Here is a 24,509-nt window from a genome sequence, read left to right as displayed (position 1 = left end):
ATATGGTGGTTCCTCAAAAGACTAAGCATATAGCTTCCCTGTGTCCCAGAAATCCCACTACTAGACATTTATCCAGTAGGCTAAAGCTACCAGCACAACCGTGTTAATTACAGTATTATTTACTATAGTCAAGATATGGAATCAACCCAGGTGTTCCTCCACAGATGAATGGATCAAGAAAATATGGTATAAATACTCTATGGAAATCTATGCTTCCGTCAGAAAGAATATTGCCCTATTCTTTAGGAAATGGAAAGACTTCAGAAAAATAGTAAGTAAGCTACCCCCAAAGAAGCATAGATTGCAAGGTTTCCCTTTTTTGTTATAACTAGAAGTTGCCTATAAATCTACAAGTAAACACAATGGATGTTAAAAGACAACAAAATTATAATTGGGCATGATAAATTTTAAGTACTCTATAGATATTCACACAGTGATACCAAAGGAGGACCTTTTTAGGAGAGGATTACAAAGATTCCATAGTTATGTGCATATGTTCGTAGAAAATGATACTTATTTAAATGAACTACATGAAAGAGAAATAAGAGGTTTTGTACTATTTTTCTTTATGCATTGTCTCCATTTTGATTTCAGTCCTTGGGTCTTGCATGTAAATTTATCTAATTTTCAGGGGATGTGCAGAAATAGTGGGATGAAGAGTGAACAAATGCAGCAGCGATACTCACTAGACACTATGTTGAACATGAGCCAAACAACTTGTGGGAGCAGAAAATTTGGAGAAAATGAGGGAAGAGTTGACACTTTTCAAAAAGAAATGTAGTCATTACCTGACTTATGTAACTGTAGCCCCTCTGTGCATCACCATTATAAGAAGAATAAAAAAGAAGAAATAGCCAAAATAGAAGGCAAGAAATAGGCAACTAATGCAATAGAATTAAACTTGTAAATTAAAATCCACTAATAAAGATGTATATTTAAAAACAACCCTCCTCAAATTAACACATGATAGAAACAATTAGGAAAGACTTTTTTGTTGAAAACACAACCATACAAACAGCAAGCAAAAGTTGGATTATTAGTAATGAAAATAAAACTAAAACCTCAGTGTCAAAAGATTCCCCAGTTATAAGACTGACACAGCAAGAGTCCCAAAATTTGCAAAGAAGAGCCAGAATTTGCCCATGTGCTAATGGAAATGTAAATTGGTACTGACCTTTTAGAAAAGCTTGATGCTGTATGTTTAGAACTTGCACTTTCCTGGTAAATGTGTAGGAAATATACAGTATCCATGGTATAAAATAGAAAATATAGAAAAATTCATATAGAAAATATTCAGTCATTAATTTCTCTCATGCTCGAACAGAGCCTGAGGTATTGGTATTCTACCATTTGTTGAATTAGAGTTGTAAATAATTTTTGTATTATCATTTCTCTTAAAATGTGTTTTCATACACTAAAATACATGCATATGTTTACTTGTATAATTAATTAAGGGATTTGTATAACTACCTTATTTTTAAGCATTATTTAACAAAAAGTTTCAATATGTTGACAAATATATGCATATTTATGCTCTGAGGGACTTAGGGCTCTCTTAGCTTATTAGCTGTATTCATATCTTCGATGCACACCATTGAACTAAACTGGCACAGAACACTTTCATGGGCAATGAAGTCTCCCCAAAGTCTTCCTTCAAGGCAAATGTTATACAACACATTCAGAAACCTTTACAATTATGAAATTACAAATCCCCTAAACAAATATTTAGCATATCAAAGATGTCCCCAAAATTCCATTGTGGTATAAGTCAGTTGACAAGGAGATAAATAAAAATTAAGACAAAAGCTAGATGAGAAGTATCTTTACATAGTGCTACACTAACAAGCTTGTATGTATTATTTTCACTGTAAGATTGTATCTGGATGGGTCAAATTAAAGTAAGATAAAGAGAAAACAGGATATCCTTTTCTATTTTTGCAGGTCTGCAAATTTATGAGTTAGCATTTTACAGAAGAAAATATTTTTCAATCAAGGTGTTTGGTAGCTGTTTTCACATTTTCATAAGAGAGAAATGCATCAGAACATATAGATAGAGACAATAGCCCAGCCGTATGCAAATTAAAAATGAAAATAAGATGTCATATATAAAGTGAAATCACAATGCTTGCTAGTGCAGAACTCACCAAGAACAGTCAGGGAAAGCTCCAGCAAGCCCATTGATATGCCAGAAACTGGTAACAGATGCCAAAATAAATGGAGCATAGCAAGACTGCAAATTTTTGAGAAACATCATAAACACAATATTTTGAGAAACATCATAAACACAATGACTCCAAAAACTTGGCCTGGTAAGTTTTTAACTTAAGAAGTTTTTAAAAATTGTCATTCCAAGTCTAGGATATATAAGAAGAATTAAAATGAATTTTCTTTTAAAAGTAGTCATGGGTAGAAACTTTCTTAATAAGAACCAAGAATCACAACAAATCAGAGAAAGGCTGGATAAGTGGGACTGCATTAAACTGCGGAGCTTTTGTATGGCAAAGGACATAGCTAGTAAATTAATTAGGAAGCCTACAGAGAAGATCTTCACCAACCAAACAACGGACAAAGGCCTCATATCTAAAATATATCAACAACTCAAAAAATTGAATCATTCCAAAACTAATCTCCAAAGTAACAACCATCCCATTAAAAAATGGGCCAAAGACTTAAAGAGAGTCTTCTCTGAAAAAGAAACAAAAATGGCCTATAGACACATGAAGAAATGCTCAACATCTCTGGTCATAAAAGAAATGCAAATCAAAGCAACTCTAAGATTCCACCTCACTCCAGTTAGAATGGCCAGGATCAGGAAAACGAATAATAACAGATGCTAGAAGGGATGTGGCCAGGAGGGATCACTACTACACTGTTGGTGGGAGTGCAAACTCGTTCAACCACTATGGAAAGCAGTGTGGCAGTGCCTCAAAAGACTAAACATAGAGCTCCCCTATGACCCAGCAATTCCACTACTTGGCATTTACCCAACCATCCAGAAACAAGGGCATACTAAATCCACTAGCACAACAATGTTCATTGCAGCACTATTCACCATAGCAAAGATATGGAACCAACCTAGATGTCCCTCAGTTGATGAGTGGATCAACAAGTTGTGGTATTTGCACACAATGGAATTCTATGCTGCTGTCAGAAAGAATGACATCGCCCCATTTGTTAGGAAATGGAAAGTCTTAGAAAAAATCATATTAAGTGAAGTAAGCCAGACTCAAAGGAAGTTAGGCTCAATGGTTTCCCTCATTCATCACAATCAGTAGAAACCTTGGGCTCTACTAGCAGAGATCTGCAACAGAGCAAAATCTTGATACATAAGGCCATATAGTATGAAGCTAATTGAAAGGACCTCCAGGATATTGAAACAAAAGCCATATAACGAATGATTGTTGTCCTTAATGTACTATGTTGTCTCTCATCTCCTTTGCTGTCCCTTGGGTATCTCATATTGTTACAGTATCTCACTTTGTTATCTGATATATTGAATTTATTTGTTTTTGGTTATTTGAAATTTGATAGGGAAGGGGGGAAAACCAAGACGGGTGGAGGGTGTGGGGGGGAGGGTAATGGGTAGCAAGACATGTGAAAGGGTATCAATGTATGTGAATTAATGCACCTTCTATCTGGCAAATATCATGTAACCCTTTACTAATTACAATAAAAAAAAGTAGTCATGGGATGGAAATGTTTTCTGGGCAAACAAGATGAATGCAAAAGCAGTGATCATTTACTGAAAGAAGGATAAAGGGTTAAATCTTGGTAAAAGCTGCAAAAGTAGAAAGAGAATAAAAAGCCTCTCTACTGTCTAGCCATCACTGTGAATGCTCCCATCAAGAGAAATCTGGCTCTTGTCCCAGATGAATATAAATGAAATTAAAGGAATTACAAGGCATGGGTTACTGCTCACCAATAGACTTGCATGCAATAGTAGTCATATGAGAAAATATATAATTGCTCCTACTGGGATACAAAATTATTCCAACTAATATGTGCTGACTCTAAGAGATGTGAGTTATGAAGAAAAATTGAAGAAGTTAAGCTCATTCTCAAAGGAAATAGAATAGTAGTAGTTTAATTGAAGTTCTAAATTCAGCAGAGATAAGAAGAGCACTCAAAGTGAACTCTTTGTATTTGAAAGATACAAACAATGTAGTATTACCATTGCGTTTCTTCAAACTTAAATGGGTTATGTCTGGGATAAATATTATCTGGGGGCAATATCCTTTGTTTTTCTAAATTTCTGTCTTCTTCCTTGAATCTGATCGTCTGAAATGTTCTATCAATTTCCATGTAATGGATTTAGGATATCACAAAAAATGTAGGCAGTGTGAGGTGTGTCCACTGCGGTGGACATCAGAAAGTGACACAGGATGAGCATAGAATAGTGACTGAGTTCTAGATTGGATTTGGAGATTGACGACACTGCAACACATGCTCCTTGAATGGAGAAATACTGTGTCACTGCTTCCAGCATCCCTAGGGCCAACCATATTTCCTGGCCTGGAAAGAGCTGAATAGACAGATGGAAATAAAACAAACAGCATACCATGGCCCCTGAGATCCCATGAAAACTAGCACTGATTATATGTGAGTGCTCAGAGTTCAGTGTCAGACAAAACCAATGCCAGCCATGAAAGGACTCACATCTTAATGAATGGAGAGCCAAATTAACAGACAACGTCAAAAACCTTGTAAGAGGTTCTAAGTCAGGAATTTTTACATGGCACAGCATCCATAAAAGGAAACCTAAACATTCAAAGCTAGGAAAGGCTCATTGACATTTTTTTAAAAAAATCTAAGCAGGAAGTAGTCATTAATCAGACAAGAAGCAAACATTTTGGTTAGATGAATTAACGAATTCATTTACAAGGACAATTTTACTGAGCAACTGATTTTGTGAGTATTTCTATGCAACCAGAAAATTGAACACTTTTCATATTTTACACATTCCTTGGGGCCTCCCACCAGTAATTTTAATTATGTCTCCTTGGAGCTGATGTATATAGGATCATGGTTTGAAGGGAATCAAGGCAAAAATGTTTGTCAGTTCACTTTTAGGCCAATACCTAGATACAGTGGCACAAACCTGAATGCTTGCTTCTTGGGGAAAATAATTAGACTATGACAATTCAGACAAGCAGATGAGCAAAAAACAAGACCCTGTGTCAAAAAATAATCACTATATGGCCTTGCGTATCTAGGTTTTGACCTTTTATATTCCTCTGCTAAGAGAGTCCAAGGTTTGTGTTAATTATTACAAATGAGGGAAATCATTGAGCCTATGTTCCTTTGAGTCTGGCTTATTTCACTTAATATGATTTTGTCTAAGTCTTTCCATTTCCTTACAAATAGGTCAATGTCATTCTTTCTGATGGCAGCATAGAATTCCATTGTGTATAAATATCACATCTTGTTGATCCACTCATCAACTGAGAGGCATCTGGGTTGGTTCCATATCTTTGCTATGGTAAATAGTACTGCAATGAACATTGTTATACTAGTGGCTTTAGTTTCTGGACAATTGGGTAAATGCCAAGTAGTGGAATCGCTGGGTCATAGGGGAGTTCTATGTTTAGTCTTTTGAAGAAGTGCCATACTGCTTTCCAGAGTGGTTGAACAAGTTTACACTCCTACCAACAGTGTAGTACTATAGCTTGATGCTAAATGAAAGGATCTCCAAGATATAAAAACGAAAGTCATATAATGAGTGATTGTTGTACTTAATATACTATGTTATCTGTCATCTCTTTTGCTGTTACAGTATTTTATCTTGTTATCTGATATATTGTACATATGTTTATTGGTTATTTGAAATAGGATAGGGAAGAGGGGAAAACACGATGAGGGGCTGGGTTGTGGGAAGGGAAATGGGGACCAAAACATGAGAAAGGGTATCAATGTTTGTGAAGTAATGCACCTTCTATCTGTAATCCTTCCATTAATTACAATAAAAATATATGAAAATAAATCACTAAAGAAAATGGCTGGAGGCAATGCTAAGCCCTAGAGTACTTGCTCAGTAAGTGAGTGGACCTGAGTTCAAACCCCAAGAGCACCCCCAAAAATAAATAGATGAGAAAGGGTATCAATGTTTGTGAAGTAATGCACCTTCTATTTGGCAAATATAATGTGAACTTTCTATTATTTACAATAAAAATATATGAAAAAAATTCCTTGAAATAAACTCTAATTGAATTCATAACCATAATAAGCCTCAGAACAATTGTGGGTTTAGCTTTACATCATATAATATATTATTATCCATTATTTTGCAGAAGTAAAAATTATATACCTCTGACAATAAGAAATGACAGGCATTCCTCAGTAAACCTGTCATTCTGATTTCCTATCATTTTTGAGATAGATTGTTTTAGTTAGAACTTTACATTTCTGTATATTTATTTTGTTTTATTTTTTGGTGATACTGGAGTTTGAACTCAGGGTAGTTGCTATGACCTGAGTCACATCTCTAGTTTTAGTTTGTGCATCAGGTAATGATTCTGCTTTGTATCTGAGGTTCATACAGGGGAAGGTGATGCTGTTATTTTTGCCATGTTTACTGTACTATTTAATTCATCACAACTCCTGCTAATTCTTTGTTTTCAAGAAAGAAAATAATTAGATTCTGGTACTTAATCTTAAAAATAATGAACCATCTTAACATTTGTCTCATTGGAAGTTAAAACATTATTTAACAGATGACTCAGCTTCATTTGATTCTTTCACATTGTAAACATCCACTGAAATTTCACAGGGTGTCTCAAAAATATATAGACTTGTTTCTTGTCAGTTAAAAAATAGAATTTTTAAAAATGATGTAGAATGGTAATTTTGAGCAACATTGAGTGACATTACAGTAAAAGCTTATAAAAATAATTTTACAACTAAAAATCATTAATAAGGTATGTGAAAAAGCCTAGAGATTTTTCACATAAATGTGATTTAGTTTCTAGTATGCTTATTATGGCTCTTTGTTAGATTTCAGTGCTAACATCAATACAAAAATATTGAAAGGTATTATCATTTTTAAATAACTTTTAAATGACAAACCCTAGCACGCATGTTTAAAATAAAATCTATTGCCCTGGGACTTTCCATTTCCAAGTTTGTTTTCTACAGGTTTTCAAATATTTTAATCTTATCCCTGGAGAGCTATAATTATATGAATAATTTTTATCTAAGGTGGAGTCACTGTAGAATATATATCTTGAAGTGTGTTATAAGATGTTTAACTTCTAATTGTCCCCTGATTATAAATAGCATATTAAACATTAAGAACGTATGTGCTTACAAATATTCATCAAAGGTTATGTCATTTGAATCTTTGAATTCAAAGAAATGAAATATTAACAAATGATTTAATTAGTTGTACTTACTGATCAAAACAGCGAGCATTAAAACTTTTTAAGTAGTTCTGGGCTCTGCTGGATCACACCAGGAATCCCAGCTTCTCAAGAGATCTGAGGATCACGTTCAAAGCCATCCAAGTCAGGAAAATCCAGAAGACACATATCCAATTAACTGCCCCAAAAGCCAAAAGTAGAGGCGTGGTTCAAGTGGAGAACACGAGCCACAAGGAAATAGTTCAGGACAGCATCCAGCCCGAGAACCAGTAAAAATAGTAAAAAATACCTGAATTGCATTTGGATTAACGGTCATTTTAAATGACCTCAAAACAAAAACAAAACAAAATCTCTTGTGGGAGACAGTGGTGAAGATAAAAGACTGGGGCAGCTAATGTACATGCACAGTGTGCCAGCAGTTTAGAGAAGGATGGTATGGCAAGTTAAGGAAGAAAAGACACACATGCCCACACAGTATCATCTAGGTTTCCAGACATGGCTGAAGAACTTTATTGATATGAGCTTACTTGATCCTTCATCCACTGGGATGCAGTCTATATTCTTTCGTAAAATACCATAGCTGAATTTTTTCTTTGTGACAAATAATGGAGGAGATAAATGTCATTCTCTAAAGCATACACACACACACACACACACACACACACACACACACACACACACAGAGAGAGAGAGAGAGAGAGAGAGAGAGAGAGAGAGAGAGAGAGAGAGAGAGAGTAAGTACTAGATTGCAATTACATATAAATAAACGAAGTTTGAATGTGATGTTTCATCAACTGAATGGAATTTAAGTCAAAATCTTGACATCAGAGGAAGGGGCATATAGAAACAGTGATGAATATGACAAATCTGATTTAAGTGTAAACATTTTTTAAGCTGGGCTCCTGTGACTCACACCTATAATCCTAGCTACTCAGGAGGCTGAAATCTGAGGGGTAATGATTTCAATTCGGCCTAGGCAGATAGTCTATGGGACTCTGATACACAATTAAACACCAGAAAACTAGAAGTGGTGCTATAGCTCAAAGTAGTAGAGCACTAGCTTTGAACAAAAGAGCTCAGGGACAGTGCCCAGGTTCTGAGTTCAAACTCTATGACCACTACCACCGACAAACAGCAACAAAAAAGAAACAAAAATAGGTAACTTTTTCATATTTTGTGAGCTCATTTTTACTGTGACACCTAAGTTGAAATTGCTATTCAATGTTTTAATAGAAGAAAACATATTTAAATTTTAATTAAGATCTCTATAAACTACCAAGCATGTAATCTCTGTGATAATCTATGAGCTAATTTTTGTTTGTGAGACAGTATAATTAAATATTTATGCATTATTATATCTTGTGTTTTATTTATCATAAGATGCTAAATCATGATTTTTAATGATGAAACCAGTGTTTCAGGTTTGGACAGTTAATTTTCATAGTTACTCTTGAATTTGCATTTTTAAAACTTTCTGCAAATGATCCATCATGCTAAAACCTGCATTCAAAATATAGAATAACATGCTTTTAAGAAAGGTTTCCTATAAGCCACAACCATAAACGAATATATATTGTTGTGCTCCACCAGTTGTGGAACAATACATTACAGTGCTTATGGAATTGCTTGGGGTGACTTTCAAAGGAAAATACAGGTAATGTATCTACACAAAATGACCAAAATTTTTATCAGTCACTTGCAGAAAAATTAGTGGAACTGAATTTATCCTTTTCAATGATATCAGCTGGGTTCAAAATAGAAGTATCCCATGTTTAATTTTTTCTGAGGAATATAGAAAAACAGAAGACTTAAAAATTCAATGATATTGAGCGGACTGGACATGAGAGAAAAACAGAAGCGTGAATACCCTCAAACTTATTACATGAGTGGAGAGCGATGTCACAGTGAAACCCCTTACCTTGTACACATAACATTTACTAATACAATAAAAGTTTAAACAATTCAGGCCTCTGTCTACTGTCACTGGAAGAGCTGATTCTGTATGCACACATGACCTGATTCCACATCCATTAAATCACTTCGCATACCATCTTTCTATTATGCATGGCTTGCGCGTACTTGGGCCTCCAGTATTTTCCCATGAATTTAAGTGATTCTTCTTTGACACCAGGCCATGCAATTCCACAGTGATCAGAATGTCAGGTAAGCTGCAGCCACTGCCACGTTGCTGAGGAGCTATTCTAACTACAGGTCAAAGCACGTTGATTTGCATGGTGATGCAGCATGATTTCAGTGATACCTTGTGCCTGGTTTCCTCATGCTTTGAGAGATTCTCCTACCTGGAATATGGAATACTGCTATTCCAAACCACATCTCCCTGTTGCTGTTGTGGCTTAGAGCTTGCAGAGAATCATATCGTCAAATGCTGTTTTCAAAGAAATACTGACAAACAATGATCCTGTGCTATCCAGTATCATTTGTGAAGACTATGAAGAAAAATGGATCAGCAAGAGAATGGATAGGAATTATGCCAACATGCATAAGGAGTTTCTGTATCCTGAATAGCACTTATGAATATGACACAGTATGAGTGAATATGAAAATTGTCCAGATTCATGGATCAGGGCAATGGGAAATAACTGTAGTTAGGATCTCGTTTGCCTAGATAACATGAAAATCTTTTCCCAAACACGGCTTGGGCCATTCAACACTTGCATTCCTGCTCCTCCAGATAGCCTCATCCAATACATAGGCATTTCCCATCGGAAGTACAGTTTAATCTTAGCCCCTTTGCTTCATAATTCATAAATATGATGACAGTAATACTTTTCCATCTCTAATAATTATGTATGTAATAATTGTGTGCAAACTTGTCTAATTGGTGGCAGCCTGCAAAAATGTGCCACATTTGAGGGGCTGGAGTTTCTGCTCCTTGGTCAGCTCATTCCATATCCCAGTGGCTGGTGCAACTGGTGTAGGTGCTTTTTACCTCTGCTTGATGACTCTGTTTTAGCTCACTTCTCTGAGTTCTTTCTTTAGCAAGAACCTACCCTTCATCTTCACCGATGAAAGGCCATTTACTGATATTTAATCATCAGTAAGAATGCAGCATCAATAAGAATGTATTATCATTCTTATTAACCAGTAATGGGGCCGCTATCGGCCTGTCTCTGCCTTATAAAAACCTTTATGCTCTGGATTATTGAATAACTTGGCCTCGCTTTGCAGTGTCTTCACCTCCAAACTACTCCCTACCTCAAGGACGCTGGCCTATTTCTCTAAATAATTACACACTCTGTAGCTCAGGAATGGATGAGCTGTTTAAGAGCAGTTCCTCAAATTATGTTGTAAGCTAATAAAGCATCCAAATTAACCTTGGAACAGCGCGTGGAAGTCTGGACACCAGAACAGTTGGTAATGGCTTCGGAAGCTGCTGGTCCTCCTGGGTTTCAGGGGCAGGTCTGACACAGGATGCAACCCACCTGCTACATCCTCTTGAGGCATGTCAAACTTTTAATTCTCTTCCTCTGACCCACTCTAGATCATTTGTGCAAAGATTATAATCACCACAGAAGCCACCATGAGAGCATAGAATTAAAGCCCTCCAGTGGTCCCCAAACTGAGCCTGTTAGCCTTCTTTGGATGCTCTTGTTAGGATGAGGAAAGAGCTTAAATAATACACAGATGTCACTATGAATTTGTAGTATGGCTTGGCTCTGCTCTAGTCTAAGGGAAGGGGAATGCGAATTCCTAAATATCCACTGGTAAAGCATGAGGATCAAGCGTACCAGTGGTTGAGGCTGCACAATTCCCTCAACATGTGGCACTAATTCACTGAAAGGAACATCAAAGGGACAGATATTCCCTAAGCCAAGGCAATAATACAGCAAGTGCAATTGCAAAGATTGACTCTAAAATTTAGGCTCTCATAGAAGCTTGTACAGAATGAAAAAACTCATGGTTTAAGGCCCCGATCCTACAGTTTTAATTAAAAACTTGAAATGTCTTACGTCAAAATTACAAAATTAGAAAAAAAATGAGTAAAGTCTAGGAGCCCAGTTGAAGGAGTCCATTACGACGTTTATTCTCAGCTATTTTTTTTCTACTCAGTCTTTTTAGGGAACCATATCAGGTAATTACAGTCCACCCCTGAGTGCTTTCACTTCACTCAGAATAAATAAGCTTATTTCCCCAGGGTTGTAGATGGATTTGGGGGTGGTTGTAAGTTTGCTCTCAAACATTCGTATCAAACATCAGGTTATGTCTTTCATGTTTCAGGTGCATGGGCAACCAGCATTTTGTAGGGGACATTATTCTGGGTTATATAGCTCATGCACAAATCATTATAATAAAAACTGGGGTCATGTGGCAGTGGTAGAAGTATGGTATTGGCTTGATTCTTACAGGAGCCCCTGTAAGCCACACCTCATCTTCCCTGAAGTAGATTTACTTGCCCTAAAATCACACAAAATAGCTTCAGAAAGTAGAAAAACCAAATCTATGTATATGGTAACGAGGAATTGAACCCAGGTCTTTGTGCATGCTAGGCAAGCACTCTACCACTAGGCCAAATTCCGGGCCCCAACTATACCAAATCTGCTGGCTGAGTTATATTATGATATCCCTTTGCCAACATTATAACAAAATATAGAAGGGCACTTCTTGGAATCTAGGTTAGGAGAATCGTGGTTCAAGGTTAGGACAAAAGTTAGTAAGACTCTACCTATAAAACAAATAGGAGAGTCATCGCTGGAGATTAATGTGCTGCTGCATTGTAAGAGCATACCTGAAGATCAAGTGAAAAGTTGAGATACTGGGGGCATAACTCAAGTGATACAGCACTTGCCCAGCAAGCAAGATGCTTATTTATCAGTAGATAAAGAAATAATTGAGGAATGAGGGAGAAGGAAATAAGAAAAGGAAGGAAAAGATGGAGGGAGGGAGGGAAGGAGGAAGGGAGGGAGGGAAAGAGAACAGACACGGAAAGGCATTAACATTTGTATTGTCAGGAAAGGGCAGATTCTATATATTCCCAAGCACCTGTTCTATTTGGGAAAATATTAAATATTGTAGAACTATAATGAAAGCTAATAGTGAATATAACCATGGAAGTCAAGTTTTTGTCCATACATAACCAAAATGGACCTGTGGAAAGCTTGCATGAAATGTTGCCTCATTTTGTCTCCCATTTTGAGGATATTATCATTATTTTTTTCTTGATTTTAGCCATGCTCTTAAAAATGTGCTTGTAAGTTTTGTATAATTCATAATCTGTCAAAAATGTGCTTGTAAGTTTTGTGTAACTCATAATCTGTCAGATATCTTTCCCGCTTTCCCTCCCTCCCTCTCTGTTGTCCTTTTTTCTTACTTTGAAGAGGCTTCCAACTCAGAGCCTTGACTAGTTATTTATTCTACCTATTGAGCAACGCAGTAGCCTTTTTTTTTCAGCAGCTGAGAGATTATAGGCTCCTAACAGCATACCCAACCATTTGTCCATTCTATATCAAGCTAGTATTCAGCTGTGGTTGTTATCCTATCCCCTTACACTCCTAATCTAGTCCACATTAGGTCAGGTGTGGCCCTGTAGTTAGGGCCAGAAGTCCAAAATCAGCTATTAAGGAATGCTAGGAATTGGACTTCTACCATTCACACTCACTACGAAGCCTTCCATCTTCCCCTGAGAATAGGAAACCCTGAGCTGGGAGGACATTTATAGGTCATACTCAACGTAACTTCTGGAAATCTCTGACCCAGGCCTTTGCTTCCATTACATTCTTTAAGTGAGCCAAACTTATTATTATTAATGTAGTCAGATTATTATGTGCTCCTACTTAACAATCACTTGTCATGTTCTCATTAGGAAATAATTCTTATGGCAGTACTTTAAAGACTCCTTCCAATTATTTGGTTCTCTAAAAATCACTTCTCTTATATGTAAATCTGTACATTATCTGGTGTGAGCATTTGGTGTGAGATCTACTATAATATTATATAGATATAAATATGATATCTATGTATATATAAAGCAATATTTCTTAAAAATATGAACCTGTCCTCTCACTTTTGTCCTTTTGTCGTGTGGGGAAAGATTTAGTCTTTGAACTCTATTAGATAATCATCAGTGAATAACTATTTCCTCCAAGTCCAACTATAAAGCAAGGCTGACCACTGGCTCTCCTCATCCACGGCTTGTGATGATGAGGTTAACAAACCTAGCAGGTTGAGATCATTACTATAAGGACGTGGGTATGAGAGTTGGGTCCTCTCTTTTGCTCATTTCATGGGAACGCTCAGTTTCTTATCCTGTATTCCTATGACTTAGTGAGCTTACTGAGTATTAGAATTATGATTCACTTATGCTTTATTGAGAACAGATTGATGTTTATATAATCTAAAGCAAGGGAAAGGTCTAGTGTGCTTATTAATCCTTAAAATAACTTGAACTCTGCTCAAGTGTAGGGTTGTCTTGAGGGTCAAGATTATGCATGTGTATTGCTTGGAAAGTAGGTGTTCTTTAGATAAAAGTTGGCATTGTTAAATGAATACAGTCAAAGTGTACCTTTGCCAGTCTCTTAAAAATGCTGTTTCCATTCTTCCATAGAAAATTGGATGAATAAATTCCATCCACTTTAAGACAAACTTTGGAAGCATTCAGAATGAGCTCTCTGGAGACAATATGCAAAACTACCATATGTTCACCTGTTTCTTACTTTTCTTGATCCATGAGTCCTAGAGATAGTTGTTTCAGGCACAAGCTCCATATGCAACTAGCCAAATTATTTGTTCACTATAAGCAACAAGCTTTTAAGACATTGAGGAGATGATTTCTAAACTCTGACCTTGCCAAATGCTTTGTGTTCAACCATGGTCATGAGAAGCACATCTTAAGAATGGAGAATAATAAAAAGCACACCTTGATGATGATATAAAAGGTTTCTGAAGATCCACCAATTCAGGAATTTCAAACATATTTCAAGTGTCTCCATTTTTAGGTACTCAAAAATGATATAAATAGAAATTGTAATAGTATATTTATCTTACACCAGGGCATCACAGCCTCCCAGCACAATAAAATACAGTCATGCCAAATTCAGTGCATTATGGAACCATTGCTAGAGGAAGAGGCAGAAATCAAAGCAGGTGGTACTTTTACTGTTTATTATATCGTTCTCTGGTTTCTTGCTTTTGGCTACCCTTGACTACCAGATGTGTTTTAATCTTCCCTTTTAATTAAAAAAGTTCTTAAATGTAATCTCTTTCTTTACTAGGTTTCATGCCCCGAAAAATAAGTTTATATATTACTTAATCACCGTGATAAAAAAATTACTATAAAGTTAAAAGGCTAAATAAGGACGTGTATAGAAAATGATCATCTAATAAATACTGAATATATTTTCACCACTTTTTAAACAATAAACAAAATTTGCTTGAAAAATTATGCTGCATGAGTATAAAACATATAAAAATGTGTGCACAAGAATTAGTATACAAATTCTCATTAGTGATGAGTTCATGTTGGCTTAATAAACTAGTTTTTTGTGTGTTTTTATACAAGCCTGTTAATGAGAAATCGAAGGAAACACTTTCAGTTCTCAGTTGACTTTGTGCCTAAATTAAATGCACAGGATTTGATCATTAGGGTGGTCATACTTTTTTTCTTCCTATGCTCATAACCTTACTTAAAAACAAATAGAAGCCAGCCAGGGATGGTGACTCACAAATGTTCACCTAAAACTGCATTCAGAAGGGTCTTGGTGGAAAGCCAGGCCAGCTGGAAAAGTCCTAGACAGTCATCACCCAGTTAACAAACTATTACAAAACCAGACTGGGTTTGTTATGTGCTTCAATCCCCAGTATAATAAAGACAAAAAAAAACAAATAAAAAGTATATATATATATATTGAAGGTAACAATTGTTAAGTGTGTCAATAGTCATGTATGTATGGAAAAGTTGGGCACTGGTGGCTCATGCCTACAATCCTAGCTCAACAGGCTCAGATCTTAGTACCAAGGTTCAAAGCCAGCCTGGGTGGAAGAGATCTTGAGGCTCTTATCTCCAAATAGCCACACACACACACAAAACACTGAAAGTGGAGATGTGGCTCAAGTGAGTCCCAGCTCTGTGTGGATAAGTCAAGCTGGAATGTGAGATCCTGAGTTTATGCCCCAGGACACACGATCACACACACACACACACACACACACACACACACACACACACACACACACACAAATAGGTTTTGGGGGAAAATCCCCCAAATACATAGGGGATTAAAATTTTATAAGGACCAGGGCAGAACTTGAATTCAGAGAATTACATATGTGTGTTGTGTATACATGTATTTGTATAAACGTTGAATACAATAACTGTGGAGGTAATAGTGCACGTTCCTTATGACCTAATGAAAATTGAAACCCAAATTAGAATAAAAGAAAATACTCAGTAGAAAATGAAAATTGCTTTTCCTTTAAGCATGAGCAAGTTTTCTAAGTTAAATGATGAGAGGTTTATATGTGTGGGAGTTTTTGTACTGGATGAGGGAAGTCTTGAAGTAGAAGTCTGAAGTATTAAAGAATTCATATAAACAGCAACGTACATGTTACCAAAAGGCCAGGCTCATTTCCAATCCCCTCACAATAGATGCCCACCCTCACACAAAACAGAACAACCTTTCCTCTTCTATTCTGTGATCTAGATATGAACAAATGAGTAGAGACAAGAGATAGATGTGTTTCTTGTGATTCAGAAGATAAGGGAGGATGGAATCTTACCAGTTTTTCAGCAGTAACTGTGATCTTTCCAATTGAAAACAGGTACATAGCTCCTCCCCTCCCACTGTGCATGTGTACGCATGCCCATATATACACACACTCCTAAACAATTGAAATCAGAATTCCTTTTGCACTGGAAATATGATTGACTTCCAAACTACTCATAGAACTTTGGAATATCTATCAGGGCACCATGTCTTTTTTTTTTTGCCAGTCCTGGGGCTTGAACTCAGGGCCTGAGAACTGTCCTTGGTCTTTCCTCAAGGCAAGCTCTCTACCACTTGAGACCACAACACCACTTCTAGGTTTTTTTTCTTCTATGTATGTGGTACTGAGGAATTGAACCTGGGTCTTCATTCATGCTAGGCAAGCACTTTACCACTAGGCAAAACTCCCAACCAAGCACCATTTCTTATCCAGTCTTTCAGAGTTAGAAAGAGTGATGTTAAAAATTGAGAATAAGCTAAAACATTCCTACAGAAGTTTTAAACTTTGTCGTTAACTTCAGGCATAGTTGTTCTACACATGTTTACCTGGTTAACTTTGTGTCACTACCATTAGACCCTTCCCTTTTAAGAGACTGTAATTTAAGAAAGATTAGTATACACAATAGCTGCTTGCATATAATGTTGTCGGTGGATTTTAAATGTCTATGGTAGGGATATAAAGTGATAGCTGGATGGTACATAAATCCTATCACTGTCTGACTTCAGTGTCAGAGCTGTCAACTGTGCCATTAACATAGTTCTTCATCACTTTCAACAGTTCTTGGTCTCTGCAAAACAAATGACATACTCCATACTACCTGACCATCATAAACCTGCAGCAGCTCTGAAGGCTCCAGGACAGCTCCCTTTAACTTCATTAGGCAATTTAGAAAGTTGAGATATATAGTCAACTCATTGAGCAGGATATTAAACTTCATCCCAGTTAATGCTGATTCTGAACTTTGTATATATATTAAAATACATGTTATGAATGTGACTTGCACCTGGAGGAAAAGTTTTAGACACATTTATTTTCACCCTAGTGTTACAAACATAATTTTACAATGAATAATAACATAAAGATAAAGGAAACACGGTAACTAACAAATTTTGCAATGACATCATTTTAAATGGAAAGGAGAATTTTGGGGCAATTACTAATTCCAAATAATTTACATGATTGATAACTCGTATCTTACAACTGAATATGGTTGGACTCAGGGTTGTATGTTTTTCTGTCTCTTTCTAGAATAGTGTGAAACAATAACTGGCATCGACAGCACCAAGAGTCTTGAATGTAATCCAAGAAGGCACAGAAGCTCTCCAGCCATTAGGACAGTCATACTAAAACACACAGATCTCTTCCTACCTCTTTCTTTGTTCTTGGTGACACTTTTGTAGTAGTTTACTCAGCTGAGGGATTCAGTCATTGAACAACAGAATTCCTACTTATTCCATCTTATCAATGATTCATGTAACTGGATCTACTTGTATTTGAGAGATCCCACATACACATTTATGCATTGATACTTCAGTCCCAAACTACTTTCTATTTAAATTTCCCGTATATAAGCTGGAATAACAATATTAACAATGAATTTATAGCTTGTTTGCTGTAATGACTCTTAACCACATTATGTATGGATTTGTATATACATGTTTATCTGTCTGAGCAGGCAAAGTAATTCACCAATAAGCAGATACTATGATGCAACATAGTTTCTGATTTAACATAGTTTAGAAGAGTTGGCACTATATTCTACTTCCTATCTTCTAGTCCTAATTTGCCTAATCCTAATCTGTCCATCCAGCACACTCGCTGGACTCACCTCTCCCATATCTTAGTCCCAAATTCAAACAGGGCCTGCCACTCAGATGTCCCAGTCCTGCCGTGGTGTGAGCTCGGGGGCCACACGACGAGTCTCTGTTCTCGTGGGTCTTCTTGGGCAAGGAGTAGCTTCTGCATGGCCAAAGACCCTTGAACCGCAGTCTCAGTTAAAGCCAGCAGAAGTGCCATCCCTCATTCTGGGTCATTGGTTTATATTGGTCCTTGGGCTGCTCCTTTTTGGCCCAAACTCCTTTGTGCCTGATCGCGAGTGGTTAGGTCTTGGTCCTTGCTGGGTCCGGATTGGTTACACCCTTGGTCAGCGGTGCCCAGAGGTGTCTGGTTGTTTACTCTAGCTATTGCTCTATCTATTCTGCCCAGGTGTCTGGGCTCCTATGCTACTTCATCTTGTAAGGCAGGCTCCTGACCGTTCTATGGTTACGGTCACACCTGTCCTTACGTCATGGTTTATCTCCCATGTCATAAGCCTTTAGGTACAAGTTTGTATTGGCAATATATTTATTAGTTTCATTTCATTACTGTATTTCATTTAATTACTCTACTTTTCTCATATTATTGTATCACCATTTTATATCATATTCATTTAGCATGCCACAACATAGTCATCATATACCATTTTCATATGATATTATATCCATCATGCTAATATTTTCACCCTATTAAATGCTCACAACAATATCCATCATATTTATATGTAATCTGTTTCCACAACAACTGAATGAAACAGATATTATTATTGTTTTATTGTTGCTGTTATTATCAAGCAAGCACCTAAAATGTAAACTTTTGTAGTTGTTAGAGCTAGTCAGATGTAGTGGATGGATTCAAACTCCAAAAGTCTGAGTTCAGACTTCATGCTTTTAAATTTTTGAATCGTTTATACATAGCTTTCCTTTTTCTTCTTTAAAATTACACATAATAAAATTGTTTTGCTCTTGAATGCAGTTATAGTTTAAAATAAGGGATCAAAGTTAAACAACTTTTTCACTTACTGATGTTACATTTATTTTTTTTAATGAAATTCAAGATTCAAAGGCAAAACTATCTTATATTATCAAGGAGGGAGAAACAAGGATATTAAATAAAAGTTGTCCCAGAAAATTGTTTGCTTTTCTTAACACTTGAATAAGATCTACTCTTACATAAATATATTTAGCAAAACAAGACCTGTGAATTTAAGGTCCAAATAAGTTAAATTGTTAACAAAAAATGTTCATTTTTGTTAACTGATGAAGTTCTTGCTAATTGTGTGTGTAAGAATTAAAGGGATGTAATTGTTTATTGAACTAATTTACTAATCAAATGCTCTTTCTTCTTATTATTTTTGGCCAGTATTGAGGCTTAAACTCAAAATCTGAGCACCATCCTTGGGCTTCTTCCTCAAGGCTAGTGCTCTACCACTTGTGTCACAGCACCACTTATAGCCTTTTCTATGTATTGGTATCAAAGAATCAAACCCAGAGATTTATGCATGCTAGACAAGCACTTTACCACTAGACCAAATTACTGGCCAAATTTTCTACACTGAAATTTCCTTTTTGGTCACAATGGGAATAATGACTACTCAGATTTTGCCCCAAGGAGAAATGGAAGGTCAGGGAAACCACCTACCTTCCTTCCCCTCAACTCTCACACACATACAAGAAAGCAACCAAAAATAACAAAGAACAATAATGGAAAAAGATAATAGCACTGAGAAATGACACTAGAAGATAAGAAAATGTATGGTATGAGGAGCAAAACTTCCTGAAAACACATTCCTAACCAAGTTCAGAGATCAGTCTTGAAGAACACAGAGATTGAATTCAGAATTCAGGCAAGGAACTACAACAAGACATTGTCTCAAAAAAAAAAGAGTTGAAATAGTTTTCAGTCACAAGATACAGTTCAACCTAGGATGGATGAACACTGGAAATAAAACCCATAAGATTTCTGCTTTAATTTGAAATGAGATTTGTTAGAATATTAAATTCTAAAATTGAGATGGAAGTTTAGGGGAGGAGGCATAAACAACAAGTATGCAGAACCAAGTGGACAATTGCCAGACCTCATATGGGTACAAATATGTCCTGGTGCAAATGACCATTCTTGGAAAATTCTAAATAATAGGCTATGCAATCAAGAGAGATATCAAGTTTATGTTATACTACTAAGTCTAAATGTTCTCCTAAGTAAATCTTATATATACTCAAATTAACAGCACTTAAAAGTAAATCTTCAAAAAAGTCAACCTGATGTGCAAATAACTTAATTACCTTAAAAAACCAACTAGACACACTTGTACAAGGATGAAAATCTAGCACCACTATAAGAGGTATAATGTCCAACATTTAACTAATAAAACTACTATACATAACAGGTGTCAGCAAATATGCTTCAAAACTAGGTAAAAATATGAACAGCAGGAAAAATAATACATTTATTTGAAAGAATTTCAGCAGGAATTATTATAATGTGGAAAAGAAAATGAGGTACATAAAATACTTTAAAAAAGAGTATCTATGAATGAATCAATCCATGCATGGAGACTTATATTTAGATAGGCCTAGAAAGAAATGGTGAAGTTGGATATAAGAATAAATAAATAAAAATGGACAAATTTTTCAAAATATCATTATATTAATAAACAATCGCTGAGCCCCAGGAGAACAACCTGTTGGTGAACATATAAAACTTGTAAAAACATAGGTTTCAAAAGTAAAAGTGATAAAGTTGATTCACTTGAAAATAATGAAAAGCACACAGATTCAGTATTTGACATTATGCAGGCTTAAAGACCAAGACCTTGTTTCATTAAAATACTAAATATAAAACTATGGCTCAGTATAGATATTTATAACTAGTCAAATATTTTTAAATAAAATTTAAACTTTTACAAAGGCAAGATTTTTATTACCCCAGAAAATTCTACCATTTGGAAAGAAAGATGCAGGTATCTCTGTTTTGTCTCAACAAACAAGCCATTTTATTCTAATCAAATGAAAGATGTGGCTCAGTGTCGTGCATTTTGAAAAGTCTCAGGAATATTTATTTATTTGTACTACCAGAAAGCAAGGAAATCTCCAGTAATCTTCTGAAGCAGATATTTTAGTGGTAATGTATGTGTGTCAAAAAACTTGTCATTTAAAATATGATGTAAAAATCGGCGTTAATAAATTCTTTAATAAAAAATAAATCATTCTCATTAATAGTTTTTCAACAGTTACTGAAACAGAGAACTCAATTTGAACTAGAATTAGAGTCATACAAATAAAACCAACAACATCTGTGTACAAGGAAAATAAAACCAGTAATAAGTGACTTCAAGCCAATAAAATTTTTGTGTTGTTCAAAGGCACTGACCCATCTTTAGTCAATATGTGAAAAAATATAAAGGATGTTGTAGACTGAAAGTTAACCTTTTATCAAATAAAACTATCAATGCAGAAATAAGAACAAAAAAATCACATGGAAATTTTGGACTTGAATGATAGAATTACTAAAAACATTACGATTTCAATGGTACTTTTGAACAGAAATGATCATTGGTGAACCTTTCAAGTTTCTTAAATGAATAGAAAAACAATGGAGACAATAAAGTTTGAGAGAGGTGAAATATAAAAGAGTAAAGAAAATTAAACAAAGATCTAGGAATCTATGGAACACTTTAAAAAGTATAGAAATATATGTTTGTATATACAAAATTATTTCTATCTGTAGTTAATGGAAGTATAAAAAAGAGAAGTGAGGAAAAGGGTTAGCACAGGCTGAAACCAATGTGGTTCTGTGAAATTGTCAATGAAGTCAGAAGTTTGTTTTAACAGAAACATTAAAAACTCGTGGAAAGCATAAATCTACTTATTAAAATATCATATTCAAGTTGCAAAAATAGACCCAGGACAAGACCTATTCTGATCAAGCAAATAAAAATCGAAGGAAAACAAAGAAATAACAATCTTGAAAGAGAAAGGAGGAGGAGAAGATTAATTCCATGCATGCCAGGGGAAATCAAGAAAGATTGTAAACTAAACCACAGGAAAAGTAGAACAGAGAAAACATTGAGAGGGGTGACATATTTAGTGGATAAACAAAACAAATAAAAAGTCATGAAGGTTGTCAACCAAAATAATAATGAAAAAATAATTCTTCACACATTTAGACCGTCAGTGTATTCCCAGATAGGCAATTCATGATGGAGCTTGTCACTAGTGGACCTGCCATACAAGAAAGTCTAGATTTCTAGGCCTGGGAGGAGAATGAACACCAGAAAGAAAGTCAAATCTGCAGGAAGATACAGTATTCTCCCCTCCAAGTAGTAACAGGCCCAACCCTGCTTAGATCCCGAGGTCAGTGTGACAGGGCAGCTTCAGGGTGATATGGTCCTCGACACAGCTAGAGGATTCCGATAAACAGTTATACAGATGCGAATGCAAATAACTTCTAAAGCATTTTAGAATTTCTTTTCCCCATTACTTAAAAGACAAAAACAATCTACATTAATGAGCACAGATTAATATATGTGTATATATGTATTTATATATTTGCTATAAATGTGTAATATTTACATATACATTTTTACATGATACATAGATGACAATATGACAGTTGTTGGGGGAACATAAAATCAGTAATTATAACCAAAAGACAGTTATCATGGGGACAGAGCAATGTAGGGACACCATTTTGTGATCATACATGCAAATAAGGTTACGATAAATTTGAGTCATTCATTAGAATAGCCAATTAGCCACTAAGGACATTAAAAATGTAGAAAATAAGAAAATAAGTGCAGAAAATTGATGATAACCCACACTGCATGCTATAGAAAATAAATACAAAGAAAGATTTTAACAGGCAAATTGAGGAATAAAAGCTTACATACAAAATTTTTAAATGCAAAAATAAGTCTTCCTTGTTATTAAATTCATTACATATTTATTTCAACTCCAATGAAAAGGTAGAGACTGGGAAGACAGAAAGAAGACAGAAACCAGAGCATAAGCTCTCTACAAATTGCTTTGATTCTGTAGAAGCCATGCTTTGAAGTTTGCTCTTTTCTGGGCTATGGGGAAAGATCCTCTCTCATAATCTCTGGCAGCAGCAGGGAGCCACAGCCACCAGAGTGCTCAGTCACGTGTTGTCAGCATTTTGTGAATATTTTATTTGGTTTTTTTTTATATCTTACAACTCTGCAAAGTGCCCATCTGTGTCTCTCTACCCACAGTCCATTTTTCATCTTCAGGACTCCATAAATCACAGGAGATAGTCAACATTTTGCTAGAAAGTCACATCTGCATTTAATGATGTTAGCCAAACCAAAGCTTATTTAAGTGTGCCAGGCACACCGAAGCTAAGTTAGGCAACCACATCTCATGACACAGACTGAATTGATGTCATTTACAGGAGATCAGGCACAAAGAATGCGTGTTTGCATTTGTGATTAGTTTATTGGCACATATTCTCATGGGGGTTTGGAGGGCTTTCCTCCTGTGACTCACCCACTCATGACCAGAGAATGAAAAGATTTGTTTTGGATTAGAAAATTAATGCATGATAACTGATCAATGTCTCCTTAAACTATGTGCATAATTCAAGGAATTTAGATGACTTGCTATATGTCCTAAATGAACAAAAATCAGTGTGACAACAGAGTGCGTGAACACTGGCCAAATGATACTGTCACATTACAGTTAGGAGGGATCACATTCATAAACTCATGTACTACTCATTTACTACTGCAGTGAGGCCCTGAGCATCATTGGATTATTGTAATCCACGACTTTGGTTCTGCACTGAGGAGATTTCCCTATACAGAATGACTAAATTATTTAAAGTCCCATTGTACAAATGCAAATGCAGGATAAATATACTTTTTCTGAGGGATACCAGAGCAAGTTATTAATATGAGTTTGCAACTTATATTGTCTTTGACTTTTCAAGTAATTTGATTTCTTTAGCCAGATATGTAAATAAGTTTGAAATATTTAGTTGCTATGCAACCTACAAATAGAGCGCTCGGCCTGAAGTCAGTACTGTGAATGAGTTGGAAATCTTATATGAGAGAAAACTAAATTTCTTCACTTTGTAGTTTTCACACAGTATTTTCAGTTTTCCAATAGCTACTCATTCATAACACAGAGATAGGCATGACATTTTTTCTTTTTAGCCAGTCCTGGGCTTAAGCTCAGGGCCTGAGCACTGTCCTTGGATTTTTCTCAAGGCTAGAGGTCTACCACTTGAGCCTCAGCACCACTTCTGGCTTTTTCTAAGTATGTGGTACCAAGGAATCGAGCCCAGGTCTTCGTGCATGCTAGGCATGCACTCTACCACTAGGCCAAACTCCTGGACAGGCATGACATTTTTGATGATTCCAGTCTATATGGAAATAAATAAAAAAATTGTAAACCCTTTCATAAGAATTACAAAATGACCTGACTACAAGCTATAGTTTGTTAGGTGACAAAGCATATTAATGAGAATTAAGTATCCCTGAAAGCTAAGCTCATTAAGGCAAACTGATTATTGAAAATTGATAGTCTAACTTTTAGCCCTTGTCTGATTCCTTTTTCTAGAAGCTTGGATGTTAATCAAACCGAGAATAAAAGGTTC

Source organism: Megascapheus bottae, chromosome 10, assembly GCF_031878675.1.
Source record: "Megascapheus bottae isolate mThoBot1 chromosome 10, mThoBot2.hap1, whole genome shotgun sequence".
NCBI classification, from domain to species: Eukaryota; Metazoa; Chordata; class Mammalia; order Rodentia; family Geomyidae; genus Megascapheus; species Megascapheus bottae.
Note: the sequence above shows the minus strand (reverse complement) of the source record.